Source organism: Mytilus californianus, unplaced genomic scaffold (genome assembly GCF_021869535.1).
Source record: "Mytilus californianus isolate M0D057914Y unplaced genomic scaffold, xbMytCali1.0.p SCAF_8, whole genome shotgun sequence".
In the NCBI taxonomy this organism is placed as follows: Eukaryota; Metazoa; Mollusca; class Bivalvia; order Mytilida; family Mytilidae; genus Mytilus; species Mytilus californianus.
Window position 1 is genome coordinate 37,902,775 of NW_026262734.1, and position 18,341 is coordinate 37,921,115.

The following is an 18,341-nucleotide window of genomic DNA, read 5'->3' on the forward strand; positions in this document are numbered from 1 at the left end:
TTGCTGCTGAGAGGTATATAGATTCTTCAACACAGGTGGCACCTGTCGTGTTGCTCTTTAAAACAACATATAAGTGACCAAACAGAAAATCAATGAAATATGACAATTTAATTGCGCTACTAACAAATCAATTAAATTATAAACTAACTCAAATTCGCAGAAAAAGGTACACAAATGAAAAAGTACACATACAGTAAGCTGATGGACATTATGTATCCTTCAACTAAGATGAAAAAATAAACACTTACCAACTTTTACAACACGTTGTATGCATGAACTCTGGGCTTTTATAGCATTCTCCTATTTTAGCCCAGTAACTACACTTTGAGCTCCTGTCTTTACAACCTACAATATCAATGTACAGGCACCTTTTATATGTAACTAACATTCCATGTTAGGCTTTTAATAGTTGCAAGAATGATTAATTAAACGAAGCGTATCGAGAGAATTGTGATGTTTCAGTTGTCGTCGATACATTGGAAATAATATCCAGCGTGTAAGTATGAGGTGTACCAATCATTTAATCTTTCGCTAGTTAGCAGCCTTTATAGATGATTTAATCAATTAAACATTTGTATACATTTCGAACAATATCCACATCATTTTGCTATAATATGCTATAATATGCTAACATTTATTTAAAGCCGAAATGAAATTACAAATGTCAAACAAACAAGTGGTACGAACATAAAATACTGTTTAAATATGACGTATTCTCCTACTCACGATTGTAATCGACACTTACCACTACAACTTTTACAACAGCTTTTACTGTAAATTCTGCATAGTCCATTACGGGCCAAGACACTACACCTTGTGTAGTGGTCTCTACAGCCTACAAAAAAGTATATAACAATGGACATCTTTGATAATTACTTATTACTACCAGTGAGGCATTGCAGCTTCATAAATTCCAGATGTTCATAGACCTAATTGCTATGAAGGATTCTGCGACACTTGACTCGAGAATTTTCAATTACTGAACTTTTAAAGTCATAGAACAATCACTTTTATTTTGTCGCTTACGACATTTTCTCTTGTGACGTCAAAACTTTACGGGAACATGTGTGGTGTCTAGCAATGGCGAACATGTAACGGGAGCATTGTATTATTGCAGTTGTCTGAAAGTTATATTAATTTCATTTTTAGCAGAATATTACTTTTACAAATGTAAGGTGAACTTTGTATCAGTTTTAAGTCACAATGTCAATTGTTTCAAGTAATTTATTAAAGTTTCTTCTATAGCAAATATAGCAAGGCGTATCGGTGACTGGGTGGTTTAAGTAGTTAACATTTTTTTTATTTATAGCAATCACTAGCCTGTCAGCAATAGGGTTACGAGTTAAAGCTCCGCACGTAGCAGACGAGTTCGATTTCGATCTTAATTGACTGGGATTGCCAGTTTTCTTGTCGAAGGTCGGTGATTCTCTCTGGATTACTCCAGCAATAAAAACTGGCCGCTACGGTATAGCAGATAATACTGCAAGTGGCGTTAAACACTTACAATCAATCAATCAATCAATCTTCTCCGGGAAAAAAGAATTGCATTTAGTCTTACGGTAATATACTTCTACAGAATCTTGCAGCTTTTAAAGTTAATTTTATTAACAAAACGCAATATAATTTATATTAAATAGTATTAAAATGCCTGATGTTTATTAAACGACATGTAGCGATATTGTGATATTGCAGCTGCCTTAGTGGGAGGAGTAATAGACTTTTTAACCGCTTATAATTTGAATTTACAAGACAGATTAAAGTCTACTTTGGATAGAATCAGTTTAATTATTAACAATTTTAAATATTGAAAACGCAATACATTTGCTGTTTCGTATTTTCAATTGTGCTCGTTAATAGTTGCTGGTTCAATAATTACTAATATAAATACATTTCTAAGACAAGTTTTTAACTTTCTTTACAGTGGAGGATAACACCATTTTCTCATTATTTGCACTGTGTTAAATTTTAAAAGTTTTTTTTTTATCCTAGCGTCAATGATGAGTCTTGTATAACAAAAGGCGCGTCTGGTGTAAACAATTATAATCCTGGTATCTATGTTGGGTTTGGTTAGCTTAAGTGAGAACTTTAAATAGTAACATGCAAACGTCCAAAATTGTCTTTCTACTTTTCCTTCATAATTGAATTAACAAGACCAAAATACTTGTCAATGAGCTTTTAAATACTTTTATTAATTAAATGTGATAATACTTTTCGACAAGGATGTTTATCTGACTGTATATGTATGCTACATGCGATTCATAGTACAACTATTTGTAAATATCATACTAAACTGTTAAAAGAAGGTAATATAACGTCACATACTTTAAAATTGCAGTTCAGACAGCAAACAGAGTCCCAACTGAGATACAACCTACTGTACACTCAACAGGCAAAGTTGACCTTAGACGTTTCGGTTCTTTTACCTCGAATTTGACATAAGCGGTCATCTCAGTACCAGAATCTATGACAAACGAGACGATTTTAATATTGAAATTATCAATTTCCCCTACCTTAGTAGCAATATACCAACTTCACCTGTATATGGTTTATACATTTCCCAATTTATTCGGTATTCAAGAGCTTGCATCTGCTAATCAGACTTTGTAAAACGTCACCAGTGTCTGAGCAGAAAGTTGATGAACCTGGGTTATGTTAAAGAACGTCTCGTCTATTTTCTAAAAAAGTTCATCGGAACATACCAAGACCTTGTTGATAAATATTCCGTATCAACTTCACAAATAATACATGACGGTCTTGATATATATATTATAGGTACTGACGTTGTTTATCATCTTAATTACGTGTTACAGTGTTCTTTTATTTGTCTTTGTAAATTATTAACGTTTACTGTTTGGTCCTTTTTTTGTAATATGCTTTAGGCGTGGCTCGGTACTGGTACATCCCGCCATTGTGTTGGTGTGCTGTGGTCATTTTTTGTATTCTTGTGTGTCATTTTTGCGTATGCGCTTTGTCTATAAGCCATTTTGTTTTTCTTTGTTGACATATTTGTTTGTTGTTATAGAGATTGAGATTATAACCGAATGTTGAGTGCTGTACACCTATTTTTGACATTTTTACCTATCATGTCTGTCTGTTGTGTTCACACATTATTGTCAATATAATGGAATATTATGCGACTAGCATACACGTGAGAGGTTTAGCTAGCTTTAAAACCAGGTTTAATCCACCATTTTCTACATAAGGAAATCACTCTACCAAGTCAGGAATATGACAGTTTTTCATTCGTTTGATGTGTTTGAGCTTTTGATTTTGCCAATTGTTAAGGGACTTTCCGTTTTGAAATTTCCTTAGAGTTCGGTATTTTTATTGTTTTACTTTCCTCTTATACATCGTTGGCTTTCAAATATTCGGTTATGAACGTTCCTGATGAAGGTAAATACGGAAAATAGCGTCGAACGGATGGATATTATAACGTGCTGTTTTCTTTTTTATTTAATACTGCAATGGGGACATTGTTTGATCCACGAAACATATACAGGATATTTATTGTATTCGTGCACCTTTTACTTAATTTTGACCAATTTTTCCTGAGTTATTTGCAAACTAGACAATCTACAAATATGTTTTTTATGCTCTTAAAATGTCATTTTCCTGATCAATTTATGTAAATTAGCAAAATATATACATATTATTCAATAGTCATGAAATTTAATTCTTAAAATATTCATTTTGCACTTAAATCTAAATTTCCCTGCAAATTATATTTCATATTCAACGTTGAAAAGAAGTAGATTTTTATTGTTTATAATAGATTAACTGAATTGAAATAGGAAAGGGTTTGCAACTTTTAAAAAAAAAAGGTCATCGAGTATTATGGAAGAATAAAAAAGGGACATTAAATTATTTTTAGCCGATCATATACGTAGTAATTGCTTGATCAAAAATTCGTCCGACAAACAAAAAGTGTTAGTCTGTCAAACTCCTTTCAAATCCGAATCTGAAAGCTCAAATTATAGAAAGTTTGAAATCGTTATAATAAAATACATCTGAAAGGAACTTGGGTCATGAAATTTGAATTTATAATTATCTACTCATTGCACAGTTTATCGGTTCTTCAACGTTTGTATTAGGTTCTGATTTTCAAATGCTTTGGCATCGAACATCAGTGAAGAGACGTTGATTGTCAAAATGCACAACTGGTGCTATAAAATATAATGTTAGTACAACTGTAACTATGACTATCTACTCACTGCGCCTTTTATTACTAGCATAACTCACCTTAAGTACTATACTTATAACCCTAACCCATAGAGTCCTTTACAACTGTTACTATGACTATCTAATAACTGCGCCTTTTAATACTAACATAACTCACCTTAAGTACCATACCTATAACTCCTAACTCATAGAGTCCTTTACAACTGTAACTATGACTATCTACTCACTGCGCCGTTTAATACTAACATAACTCACCTTTAGTACTATACCTATAACCCTATCCCGTAGAGTCCTTTACAACCGTTACTATGACTACTGTGGATTCATTATTATTCGTTGGATACCAATTTTCGAGGATTTCGTGAATAAAGGTGAACCACGAAAATAAATGTTCAACGAATGACAAATTTTCTATAGTCTTGTATGCAGACTTCGGCAAAACCACGAAATTAAATATCCACGAACATGTAAGTTTTCCTTAATCCACGAAAATTGGTACCCTCGAAAATAATTGAATTCACAGTATCTACTCGCTGCCCCGTTTATTACTAACATAACTCACCTTAAGTACTTTACCTATAACTCCTAACTCATAGAGCCCTTTACAACTGTAACTATGTACTAACATTATCATTTACCACTATTCATTGAACCATTCAAAACTTGAACTCATAACAATTAACAACTTAAAAGAGAGGCGAAAGATACCAGTGGGACATTCAAAGTCTTAAGTCGAAAATAAACTGACAACGACATGGTTAAAAAAGAAAAACACCAACAGACAAACAATAGTACACAAAACACAATTTTGAAAACTAAAGACTGAGCAACACGAACCCCTTCAAAAACTGGGGGTGATATCAGGTGCTCCGGAAGGGTTAGCAGATTCTGCTCCACATGTGGCACCCGTCGTGTTGCTCATGTTAGTACAAACCCGGAATTAAGTCTAATTCGGTAGGTCACATTCGGGAAAAGGGGGCCGGCATTGTAGTTATGACATTAGGAACATATCCGCTATCATCATGAAACGGATATTCCATAACGATCAACCAACTCGTGATGGTGTCCGTAAAACTTACGAAGGGATGATTTCAACTTCAACTTGGAACTCTTAGTTTAATAGCTTCCTTGTGGGCAGCAACCCTCTTTCAATGAAATCATGATAGGAAATACAAGCCCTGGAATATCGTATCAACTGGGAGATATATACTCCGTATGCAGCCGCTGCTAGAATGTTGCTACATAGAAATGGAAATTTCACAATTTGGAAGCTGCAATCATCTCTTTTGTCGTATAGTTTTGTTTTCAACAGACCCTCATTGTCAATTTCTAGACGTAAGTCAAGATATGAGGCAGACTTAACTGCTGTATCTGTTGTATCCTTTATCTCAAATTCGATGGGATAGATGCGTTCAACAAATTCACCAAATTTTGAATTGTTTAGTGTGAGAACATCATCTATATAGCGGAAAGTAAAGTTAAAGGATATTGCTTACTTCTTTTCTTTCTTCCTAAAAGTTCCTGTATGAAGTTAGCCTCATATGAATAAAGGAAAAAGTTGGCAAGAAGACGGGCACAGTTTGTTCCAATGGGAATGCCGATTGTATGCGGAAAACAAACGTTAAACGTCGTCCACTGTAACTACTTAGAGGCAGTACCATTTACAACTGTGACTACTTATACAAATAACTGTTTACAACTTTCAACTATTCAACAACGGATCGTTAACAACTATGATTATTTATTATTTTACCGGTTATATCTGTTAACATTCACAAAGCTTATAACTTGGTACGCCAGACACGTGTTTCGTCTACATAAAAGCTATTAGTAGCGCTATATAATTACGAGTTGCAAGGGCAATCAATTAACTTTTTTTTAAGATTTCAAAAAAGCGTTTGAGATCCAAAAATTCAAAAAGGTTCTTTATAAGACTAAGGCAAAGTTACAGCGTAACTTCTTACCTACAGGAACGCTTACAGCTGTAATTACTTACATAAGGCAATATCAACAGCTGTAACCACTTATCCATTTCAATGTTCAAACCATAACTCCTTAGCGGTAACCACTGATCCGTTTCAATGTTAAAACCTAATCTCCTTACCGTTAACCACTTATCAATTTCAATGTTCAAACCTCAACTCCTTACCGTTAACCACTTATCAATGTCAATGTTCAAACCTAAATTCCTTACCGTTTACCACTTATCCATTTCAATGTTCATACCTAAACTCCTTACCGTATGAAGGACAGGACGAAGCGTAAACAGCACTGTTTACATATACAACGAATAGAACAGCAACAAACAGCATTTTGTGGATTCCTGAAAAATGAATTAAAACATTTATATACAATAAATCAATAATCGCCCTGATTTAAAAAAAATATACAAAACCATTCACGTATAGAGTAGGTACAAAATCAAATCAAACAGATATGGGTTTGAACCGATGGGAGTATAAGATGATAAATTACTTAAACACTATCATCCATAAAAAAAACCCTGGTTTTAGGGAGAGAGAAAAAAGAAAACAAGTGTACAAACCATTTGTGAAGCTCTTTAGGGACCCGAATATATACAAAGTGTCAATAAATTTGATAATCGCCTTTTCAAAATTATAAAAACAGTTATTAAACTCATACTGCCAATGACAAGGCTACATGCTTGAGACGGGCATGTTAACATATGAATAAATTATATATTAGATATGTTATATATAGATATACAAATGACTAAATGAAAACGATTTTTGAGAACTTAAATGTACGCGTTTACAAAACAAAACATGTTTTTAGACTTTACAAAGGCAACAATTGATTTTTTCCATTTTTGTTATAGTCCTATTTCAACACAATGTTCGTGTTTTCAAGAACAAATCCTTAAAAATTCACCAATTATCCTATCATTTCAAATCAGTGGCGATTAGCTTTCATAAATTTGTTAGCAAACGTTTGAATAATCTTGAAATGAATTTTATTTTATTGATATTTTACTTGGAACAGAGGGGAAATATCATATGATGACTTTCACGACCGAACCTGTAATTGGCTTTTTTCAGAACCGGTGTTGATTCAACATTAAGGATGCATCATACTTTAACCTGATGTAAAAACACATGTTTGTTGGGAACGACGGTCAGCTGTTCTAAGCGCATAGCATGTGTAACAAATAGTTTTTTTCAAAATATAATTCACGGACACATTTATGGAACATCATATTTTTATTTCTTACACTCTTTTGTAATAAATCATGAAAAAGAACCAGAGGCGAATAATAGTTTGAAAGAATTGGAATCATCATTGCATATTTTAAATCAAAAGTCACACTTGCTGAATAACAAATAAACCAACATATTAAGACATTAAAATACAAAAGGACGTGAAAAACCAAAATATGAAGATAATAGATTTCAAACGTTGTACAAACGAAATAGAAAAACAGCATATCACATTTTCATTTACATTCCAAGTTAACTTGGATGTCCTTAACGAATTTGAAGTTAAAAACTTACAAAGGACCCAAGCATTTCACCACACTGTACACATTACAAAAATTCATTCTTCTCTGTTGTATTTTTCACCTTTTTATATTTTATATCTTTATTGCAGAGTATGCTAGTATTTATATTTATGTATTGCTCAATACGTGTATTATTTTTGTACTAGGAGACAGATTTGTAAAAGCAAATTTCCTTGGTTCTGAATTCCAAATATTCATTTCAAATGTATTATATCGTTATGTGATAAATTATCTGAATAAATACTGTTTAAACTAAAGACATATAAGTTATTTGATAATAAGTATCTAACGTCACCTGCCTGGCATCCGCACTAAAATGTAATTGATTTTTTTCTATCTAAAAGGGCTTAAACAAATTGAAAGCCATATCAAAAATATAATCATCAATAGACAGAGATGTTAGTTAATTTTTTCCGACCTTCCATAAAGCAAGAAGTATGTAACAACTTCACGAAATGATGACACACTTGAAAAACTATGGAAAGCTAGAAGTATGTAACTTCTTCACGAAATGATGACACTTGAGAAACTATGGAAAGCAAGAAGTATGTAACAACTTCACGACAGGTGTTCTTCATTGGCTAACCTATGACAATACACCACCTATATTTCGTCTGAAATACAGACGTACAATATAGAATGATTTTGATGTGACTGCATGGTAAGTATTATTATCGTTTACGACAGATAAAAAACAGCTGTTTTGCAAGTACTCCATCTTCATGCTTCAATTCGCCATGCACTCTGCTACAATCCTAAATTAAGCCGACCAGTGAGAATATTATTCGACTAACGTATGCTATACTTTAAAAAACAAATTTGGTGATCTGGTTTTTCTAAATAGCATAAATGCATGGGTTATATCCCTCTACGGAAACAAAACCTTGCTTCAGCCAATTTGTAGATCTGGTAATGTTTTGCTAATTTGTAGATAAAGTATATCCCTAAAAAGACATATACAAGTCTACAAGTCTTTATATTTGTACATGATACAAATTAAATGTATAGAACAAATGGCCTGGTATATCGTATAGGAAGACAAATATTGATGTCCAGCTTTAAAAAAAAAAGATAAATGATACAAACAACCAAAAGATCATACCTGTTATGATTAAGTACGCTTAGGTATATAAAATTTCTTTATTGCAAAAATTTGAAATAATCACGCTGAAATGCTTTGCTGACCCACTGTCCGACATTTGTTTTTTTGTCAAACATTTTGTAAAAATAATTATATATGTTATTATCGATTGACAAAGAATGACTACAATGGAGCTAATTTTGAGATACCGGTTTCATTTTTAAACATTTAAAACAATCACGTTCCTATTATAGAACACTGTTTTTGAATCAATCCATCGGAAATGAAAATGAAAATATATCGAAATGTGCATGATGAACCATTTACAAATCAATATAATTAATATATACGTTAACAAATGTAAAAGATTTATTAACATGTCATATGTGACTTATCATGTCAAACACTAAAATACTTGCGCATTCCAGATTCTATATCTTTGCTTTAATACATATTTTACTACAAAATAATTATAACCAGAATTACCGAAACACAAGGTAAAATAGACGAAAACATGTAAAAAAAAAACTACTAGTAACACATTTCTACTAAGCCTAACTTGATAAAGGCACAATATGTGGTTTGGTTAAACCAATTTTACGTGTACATAAACATCGTACTTTATTCTACGTTTGTTGTAAAATACGTATTATGTTTTATGTATCCGGGTTCCGTAAAATAGTGCGGAAAAAAAGCAAAAAAAAAAGTCGACGAAACGCAGACAATACTAGGGCCAAATTTAAAACGACGAACATACTACTATTAGTCTACCAACACTACAGAACTGAAAACTCACCTTTGAGCAAACAAATATAATAGTGAATGGAAACGGAAAATGTTTCATAGAGACAACAACCCGACCTAAGAGAAGAAAACATCCCAAGGTCTACAATGGGTCTTCAACGCAGCGAGAAAATCCCGCACCTGGAGGAGGGCTTCAGATGGCCACTATACAATAATGTATACTAGTTCAGCGAAATGGACGCCAAACTTAACTCCGAAACATACATCTTCTTTTTTATATAAAAACCAAAATTAGAAAAACACACAAGACTTGAAAATAAAGCTAGATGTTCCTGACTTGGGATAGGTGCAAAAATGCGCCGGGGTTAAACATGTTTTGTGTGATCTCAACCCTACTTTAACTGGGATTGAACTCAGGTGCTAGGAAGACTGAGTTGCATCCATACAAATTCCCTGATGAGTCTCTCGATGTCACAATCAAGTGAAATATAATGGGATTGTAAATAGCAACCTGTATCGTGGAAATATTAATTTGAAACGTAGGCCCTCGTATATCGCATTAATATTTATCAAGGAGATATATCCTTCTATCACGGAAAGAGTTGAACGAAAAGCAAGCCCTGGTATATCGCATCAACATGATCAACTGGGAAATTCATTTTTTCTATCAAGGAAAGTATTGAAAGAAAAGTAATCCCTGGTATATCGTATCAACATGAGGAACTGTGAAAATTGTATTTCTATCAAGAAAATAGTAATAAGAAACTCAGCTCCTGAGAATAACGCATCAACATGATCAACTGGAAAATGTATCCTCCATTATCAGTCAATGCTTGATTGCTGCTGCACAGAAATACAGAGCTTACTTTGAAAAATGTAAGCCGATCTCTTCTGTCGTAAATATTTGTAACAAACAAACCTGATTTGTTAATTCATTGATGTCAGGTACTTAACAATACTTTATATAAACCACATTTATCCTTTAATTTTACAGTTGTTTTTTTTTTCTTTTTTCTTTTGTGAATTCTGTTACCCTTAATTAAGGCGACAGCAGTTTACTGATGTTCGTATCTCGCTAATCAGTTAAGAAGTGACTTATTCAGTTTACAAACAGAAACTGAGAGAAATACAAATTTTCCAATTGACATTTTGTTTTCTGACGTCGATTTTTGTTTCTGTTAACAGATTTTGCAATCAATTTCGTACACAAGCTTTGATTAAGTTATTTTGGTAAAAATCAAAAATGAATACTAGAATTAAATAAGGAAAAACAAACTAAAAAGAAATTTAGTCATAATAATAACTAGGCGTTTTCAGGCGTCTTTGATGGAGTTTCATATACTATCCCTGTTTTAAGTATGGCGGGACAAATGATATGGAAGTAACAAGATCATTATCATTACAAAGCGCAAGACAAGTACTACTCTTTCTAGAATTTCAGCAGGTATCATTTGTTTTTATCAAATTTTGAAAAGACAAAAGTTAAAATTAAAAACGTAAGAGAGTACAACAATCCAAATTGATTTAACAAAATAGCCTTTTATTGTTTCATTATGGTAGTTTCATTGCTTCTAACATTCACATTGTTTGAACAAAATGTTGAATTGCTGATTTCCTTACCATTTCAGAATTAATTATCGGGATTGTTACAAATGCAGTCGTTAAATTTTGGTTGACAAATTAAACGTATTTTGTAGAACATTTCTAATTGTCTTGGAGTCTATATTTAAAATGGTGTAGTTAAATGTACGAGAAAAAAGAACTTACTTTTTCAGTGTTTGGACTGACTGAATTTCAATTACCAAACTACATTTTCAGATGTTTATATATACCATTTGGTCAAGTTATTATATGCACAATTAACCATAATAAGATACTTCGAATTCATGATGGAATAATGTTAATTACATGCTATATATACATGCAATTAGTGGATAATAGCTTATTTTTATGACTGTCATTCTTATATGACAGGTTGTTGACAAATAATTTTTAAATATGCGGGTTTATTTGATTCTCATTCGCACGATTTTGACATTTCAACAACAAATATTGTAAGGTTTTATTTTCGAAACAGGTTCATACTTTAAATATTACCCCATATCGACACTACCGGAATATGATGGATTTAGTGTAGAGACGTCAAAGAAAAACATGACATTGTGCAATGCCAAAATATTGCCATCGACAGATTGTAGAACCGTGAATGTGCATATGTGTATAACAATAATATTTAATATGGTTTTAATTTACTCATAACAAAATAAATACTTATACCAATAAAAACAATATTCAAAGATATAATTACAGTGTTGAATTGGTAACCGTTTAGAATAAGTTTATTTAAAGGTTTGATAAGTTAACCCGGGTCGTATCTAAATTTCCGGGCTCGGTAAAGAACATGAAAGTAAATATTAGAAGAAAGCTTCATTTTGATTTTCAATCTCTGTGGTTGTCTCATTCTAGAGATATGGTTTGATTTTGAAAATTTATGATTTGTTATTCCTCAATTATAGGACTTTGGCGGTCAGATTAATAATAGGTATTGTTTTACATGTAATGCACTAGATCTAGTATGCTATGATCAATTTACTACACACTTTACTAAGTTGTTGGTATAGGAGAATATAGATTTGCTTTGTATTTTAAAAATTTATGGTTTATCGTGCTAGAGTTATTGGACTTTTAAGTTATTTCTAACGCAATATTTATTTGCATATGGATACTGTACATCATGCTTGTTTTTCTACATAGCCATTTTAGAGTAAAATATCAAAAAAATACCAAACTCCAAGGAAAATTCGAAAAGTCCCTTATCAAATGGCACAATCAAAAGCTCAAACACATCAAACGAATGGAAAATAACTGTCATATTCCTGACTTGGTACAGGCATCAGAGGCGGATCCAGGATTTTAGGTTAGGGAGGGCGAAATCTTAAATTTCTGGCGAGCGGAGCGAGGCGAAAATATTTTTGAGGTGAAATTATCGAAATATTCTTTATTAAGCTGAGGACAACCCATGCTTTGCAAATTTTAGGGGGGCGCACACCCGCCACGCCCCCGCCTGAATCCGTCCCTAGGCATTTACTTATGTAGAAAATGGTGCATTAAACCTAGTTTTATAGCTAGCTAAACCTCTCACATGTATGACAGTCATATAGCATTCCATTATATTGACAACATTGTGTGAGTAAAACAAACAGACATAATAGGTAAAAATGTCAAAAATTGGGGTACAGCAGTCAACATTGTGTTATAATCCACACACTTATGTTACTTAAATGCAAAAACAAACTATTCCAAATAAAAAGCCCTCTCCAACTGATTTTTACAGTCTTTTTTCTGATGATATGCTGTAATTCTAATGTACCAGATAAGATGAAGAGTTGATAACTTGCAAACATGTTTACCCCCCCCCCCCCCCCCCCCCAAATTCTGTATGTGCATGTCTCAATGCACGATCCTGTATCTAAGTGGTTGTCTTTGGCTGCTGTCATGTTTTTTGGTTTGTGACCTAAGGACACTTTACTGTGGTAACGGCATGTAAGCTGTTACCAATATTTACTCTGATTGAACGAAATTACAGAATTTTACAGTGGCTGGGATGATAGCAGTCTTGATATGGATTTGATCAAGCGGTAATGTGACAATCCGTCCTGATTAATTATTAAGAAGTCAACATCCCATTCTCTATTCATTCCCAGTATCCAAAATCATTAGTGGGTAAATATATTCATCATAGATACATGTACCAGGATTAAAATTCTGTATGCCAGACGCGCGTTTCGTCTACAAAAGACTCATTAGTGACGTTCGAATAAAAAAAGTTAAAAAGACCCAATAAAGTACCAAGTTGAAGATCATTGAGTACACAAAATTCCGAAAGGTTTTGCCAAATACAGCTACGGTAATCTATTCCTTAGGTGGAAAATCCTTAGTATTTCGAAAAATTCAGTTTTGCTAACAGTTGATTTATAATTATGGCCATATCATGTTGATACAAAAGTGCAGACTACACTTGGTGGAATATCTGTATCGTCTAAGCCATACAAATTATAAACAAAATGTCGAAAAACTGTTAGACAGTATAAACGAAAATTACAAATTCAAAATCATTTTACACAGACCAAACTATTATAAAAGAGTAAAATATCAAAAATACCAAACTCCAAGGAAAATTCAAAAAGTCCCTTATCAAATGGCAAAATCAAAAGCTCAAACACATCAAACGAATGGAAAACAACTGTCATATTCCTGACTTGGTACAGGCATCAGGGGCGGATCCAGAATTGTAGGTTAGGGAGGGCGAAATCTGAAATTTTGTTGCGAGCGGAGCGAGGCGAACATTTTTTTGAGGTGAAATTATCGAAATATTCTTTATTAAGCTGAGGACAACCCATGCTTTGCAAATTTTAAGGGGGCGCACGCCCACCACGCCCCCGCCTGAATCCGTCCCTGGGCATTACTTATGTAGAAAATGGTGGATTAAACCTAGTTTTATAGCTAGCTAAACCTCACACATGTATGACAGTCATATAGCATTCCATTATATTGACAACATTGTGTGAGTAAAACAAACAGACATAATAGGTAAAAATGTCAAAAATTGGGGTACAGCAGTCAACATTGTGTTATAATCCACACACTTATGTTACTTAAATGCAAAAACAAACTATTCCAAATAAAAAGCCCTCTCCAACTGATTTTTACAGTCTTTTTTCTGATGATATGCTGTAATTCTAATGTACCAGATAAGATGAAGAGTTGATAACTTGCAAACATGTTTACCCCGCCAATTTCTGTATGTGCATGTCTCAATGCACGATCCTGTATCTAAGTGGTTGTCTTTGGCTGCTGTCCTGTTTTTTGGTTTGTGACCTAAGGACACTTTACTGTGGTAACGGCATGTAAGCTGTTACCAATATTTACTCTGATTGAACGAAATTACAGAATTGAACAAAATTCAACAAAACAAGGTATATGCTACAATATAAGGAAACAGTACGGACATAAAATCAAACTTAAAAATGAAATTATCCAGATAAATAAAATAAATTCAGGTAATGAAGGTGTCATTATTACCACTGTCAAATTGTTTAGATTTTGTAGGCTTAGATTTTAATACATGAGCAGGTAAATATCACCGACAGGTTCATTATAGATCTACCATTGAAGCTAATGATGGTCAATAAGGCTATCAAAAGCTCGAGTGCTATCAAAATATCTTATCGACTTGCAAGTGCAGTCTAAAACTTCCAATGCGTAATAATAATCTCAAAGAGTACAAAATATTATACTTGAAATAAAGAATGTCAAAATACATATATCGCAAATGTAATTACTTGTCAAAAGCTGTATTATATAGAACATCTCCCTTTGGCTTCCGTCCTTTCCCGATATACACACCGAAATAGGTTGTATCGCTAATTGTTAAGGTAATGTTTGATATATGGACTTAAATAAGATACTAATATTAAGATAGTATAAGGTTGCAATCTGTAATGAGTACCAACCTTTAAACAGTTTCGAACCATAAAGAAATGTCAATTATAACTTATTTTTTCAAGTTTGTTATACATTACAGATTGCAACCTAATTATATCTTATGTTTATGTCTATTTCACAGCTAGGTACTTCGTTATATCTGAAAAAAAATCTATATATAATATATTTAATTAAGTACCAGAGTATATTTTAGTTCTTTAGAGAAAGCGCATATACTCAACTTTCAGAATCGTCAGGCTTTAGCCGTCAAATTGTGTGCATTTTTTAAAACTATGATAAAAAAAAAACTGATGAAGATTCATGGTTTGTTTTTCACTCTATGCTCACATCTGAGTGCGTCAGATATCCTTTTTAAAGATAGTACTTGCTTTTAATTGTTTTATCATAAATCACACCATTGTGTTTCTAATTTAAATTGTTTTAAATTTTGTCAATTCGAAGCCTTTTACAGCCTACTATACTGTACGGGGTTTTACTAATTGTTGAAGGCCGTAAGGTTACACACTTGGCCTTTTGTGTCTTGAGGATAATTGTTTAATTTGCAGTAATTCAATAGCTCCTTCCTTTTTTCAATATTTATATATACATCTGCTAGGAATACTTAAATCTCTTTGGGTTTTTTTACCATTAAACTGCTCGGTCTTTGCTGTTTTAGTGCAACGTCATATTGTGGTTATTTTTATTTGTATCAAAGATTATATTCGATGTATTTGATGGTAAAAATTGAGAATGGAAATGGGGAATGTGTCAAAGAGACAACAACCCGACCAAAGAGCAGAAAACAGCCGAAGGCCACCAATGGGTCTTCAACACAGCGAGAAAATCCCGCACCCTGAGGTGGGTTTCAGCCGGCCCCAATAAACAAAAATGTGTACTAGTTCAGTGAAAATAAACGTCACACTAACTCCGAAACATATAAATGAACTAAAATTAAAAAAACATACAAGACTAACAAAGGCTTACAACTTTAATACGTTGTACATGTATATATGAGTAGCCGTTCGGTGATAATTATTACAATGCACGACGGTGTTGGCAAAATGTCAAAGAGAGTACTTTGACCTTACCTTCAATGACTGAGTACACTTTGATACAATGAACCCGGTTTCACTCCTTTTGAAGTCCATGCGATTCTTTCGGTTTTTGTTTTACACCTTGATTTGTATTTTCTAAATGGATTTATGAGATAGTAACATACATGTTGTTTATTTTCTTTGGTTACATCTTCTGACATCGGACTCGGACTTCTCTTGAACTGAATTTTAATATGCGTATTGTTATGCGTTTACTTTTCTACATTGGCTAGAGGTATAGGGGGAGGGTTGAGATCTCATAAACATGTTTAACCCCGCCGCATTTTTGCGCCTGTCCCAAGTCAGGAGCCTCTAGCCTTTGTCAGTCTTGTATTATTTTTAATTTTAGTTTCTTGTGTACAATTTGGAGTTTAGTATGGCGTTCATTATCGCTGAACTAGTATATATATTTGTTAAGAGGCCATCTGAAGGACGCCTCCGGGTGCGGGAATTTCTCGCTGCATTGAAGACCTGTTGGTGACCTTCTGCTGTTGTCTGTTTTATGGTCGGGTTGTTGTCTCTTTGACACATTCCCCATTTCCATTCTCAATTTAATGTACTACTGTAATCTCTAAGTTATCTTATCGCACCTCGGGTAAATTATGACGTTATGATTGGTTTAACGCCATCACGTGGCGACCCCTATTGATTTATGAGATGTTTTAAAACATACATGCACTACTGTTGCCTCTAATTTATCTTATCGCACCTCGGGTAAATAATGACGTTATGATTGGTAAAACGCCATCACGTGGTGACCCCTATGGATTTATGAGATGTTAACATACATGCACTACTGTTGCCTCTAATTTATCTTATCGCACCTCGGGTAAATTATGACGTTATGATTGGTTTAACGCCATCACGTGGTGACTCCCTATGGATTTATGAGGTGTTAACATACAAGCAACTATTGTTGCTTCTAATTTATCTAACCGCACCTTGGGTAAATTATGACGTTATGATTGGTTTAACGCCATCACGTGGTGACCCCCTATTGATTTATGAGATGTTTTAAAACATACATGCACTACTGTTGCCCCTAATTTATCTTATCGCACCTCGGGTAAATTATGACGTTATGATTGGTAAAACGCCATCACGTGGTGACCCCTATGGATTTATGAGATGTTAAGATACATGCACTACTGTTGCCTCTAATTTATCTTATCGCACCTCGGGTAAATTATGACGTTATGATTGGTAAAACGCCATCACGTGGTGACCCCTATGGATTTATGAGATGTTAAGATACATGCACTACTGTTGCCTCTAATTTATCTTATCGCAACTCGGGTAAATTATGACGTTACAATTGGTTTAACGCCATCACGTGGTGACCCCTATGGATTTATGAGATGTTAACATACATGCACTACTGTTGCCTCTTATTTATCTTATCGCACCTCGGGTAAATTATGACGTGATGATTGGTTAAACGCCCTCACGTGGTGACCCCTATTGATTTATGAGATGTTTTAAAACATACATGCACTACTGTTGCTCCTAATTTATCTTATCGCACCTCGGGTAAATTATGACATTATGATTGGTAAAACGCCATCACGTGGTGACCCCTATGGATCTATGAGATGTTAACATACATGCACTACTGTTGCCTCTAATTTATCTTATCGCACCTCGGGTAAATTATGACGTTATGATTGGTTTAACGCCATCACGTGGTGACCCCCTATGGATTTATGAGATGTAAACATACATGTACTACTGTTGGCTCTAATTTATCTTATCGCACCTCGGGTAAATTATGACGTTATGATATGTTTAACGCCATCAAGTGGTGACCCCTTATGGATTTATGAGATGTTAACACACATGTACTATTGTTACCTCTAATTTATCTTATTTGTTTTGATGTAAGAGGTCCGAGTACACAGTTATCGTCCTTTGATTTTCGTTGTCCACGAATAAAGTCCCTAGTGTGGACAGTGTGTTGCTTGCCAATTTTTTTAGTACCCCTTCCAAATGTATTCCTTCATGTTTTATGCCTCAAATAGCAAGTAGGGGGATGAAATTACACTGTAAAAAAATTTGGGTCATGAATTGTAAAGTTAAGTAGTGATTTGGTCCAGCTGAAAAAGGTTAAAAATTAGCACTTCGGAAGCTGTCAAAAGATTTCAAGACCCCCTTAACATAGAATTGTCCATATTTTGAGTTAGAGCCGATGAAGTTTTCTATAATTTTGATATGATTTGTCCCAAAAGTAGTACAACACACT

General features: G+C 33.6%; 1 long non-coding RNA gene across 1 annotated transcript; it reads right to left on the reverse strand.

Moving 5' to 3' along the window:
* Positions 1-248: 248 nt before the first annotated feature.
* LOC127711690 (uncharacterized) lies at positions 249-11,399 on the reverse strand. Its single transcript, XR_007986846.1, has 4 exons — positions 11,292-11,399; positions 6,419-6,502; positions 746-835; positions 249-345 (listed from the first exon to the last, which is right to left on the reverse strand). It is a non-coding gene; the product is annotated as an uncharacterized LOC127711690 (long non-coding RNA).
* Positions 11,400-18,341: the final 6,942 nt, after the last annotated feature.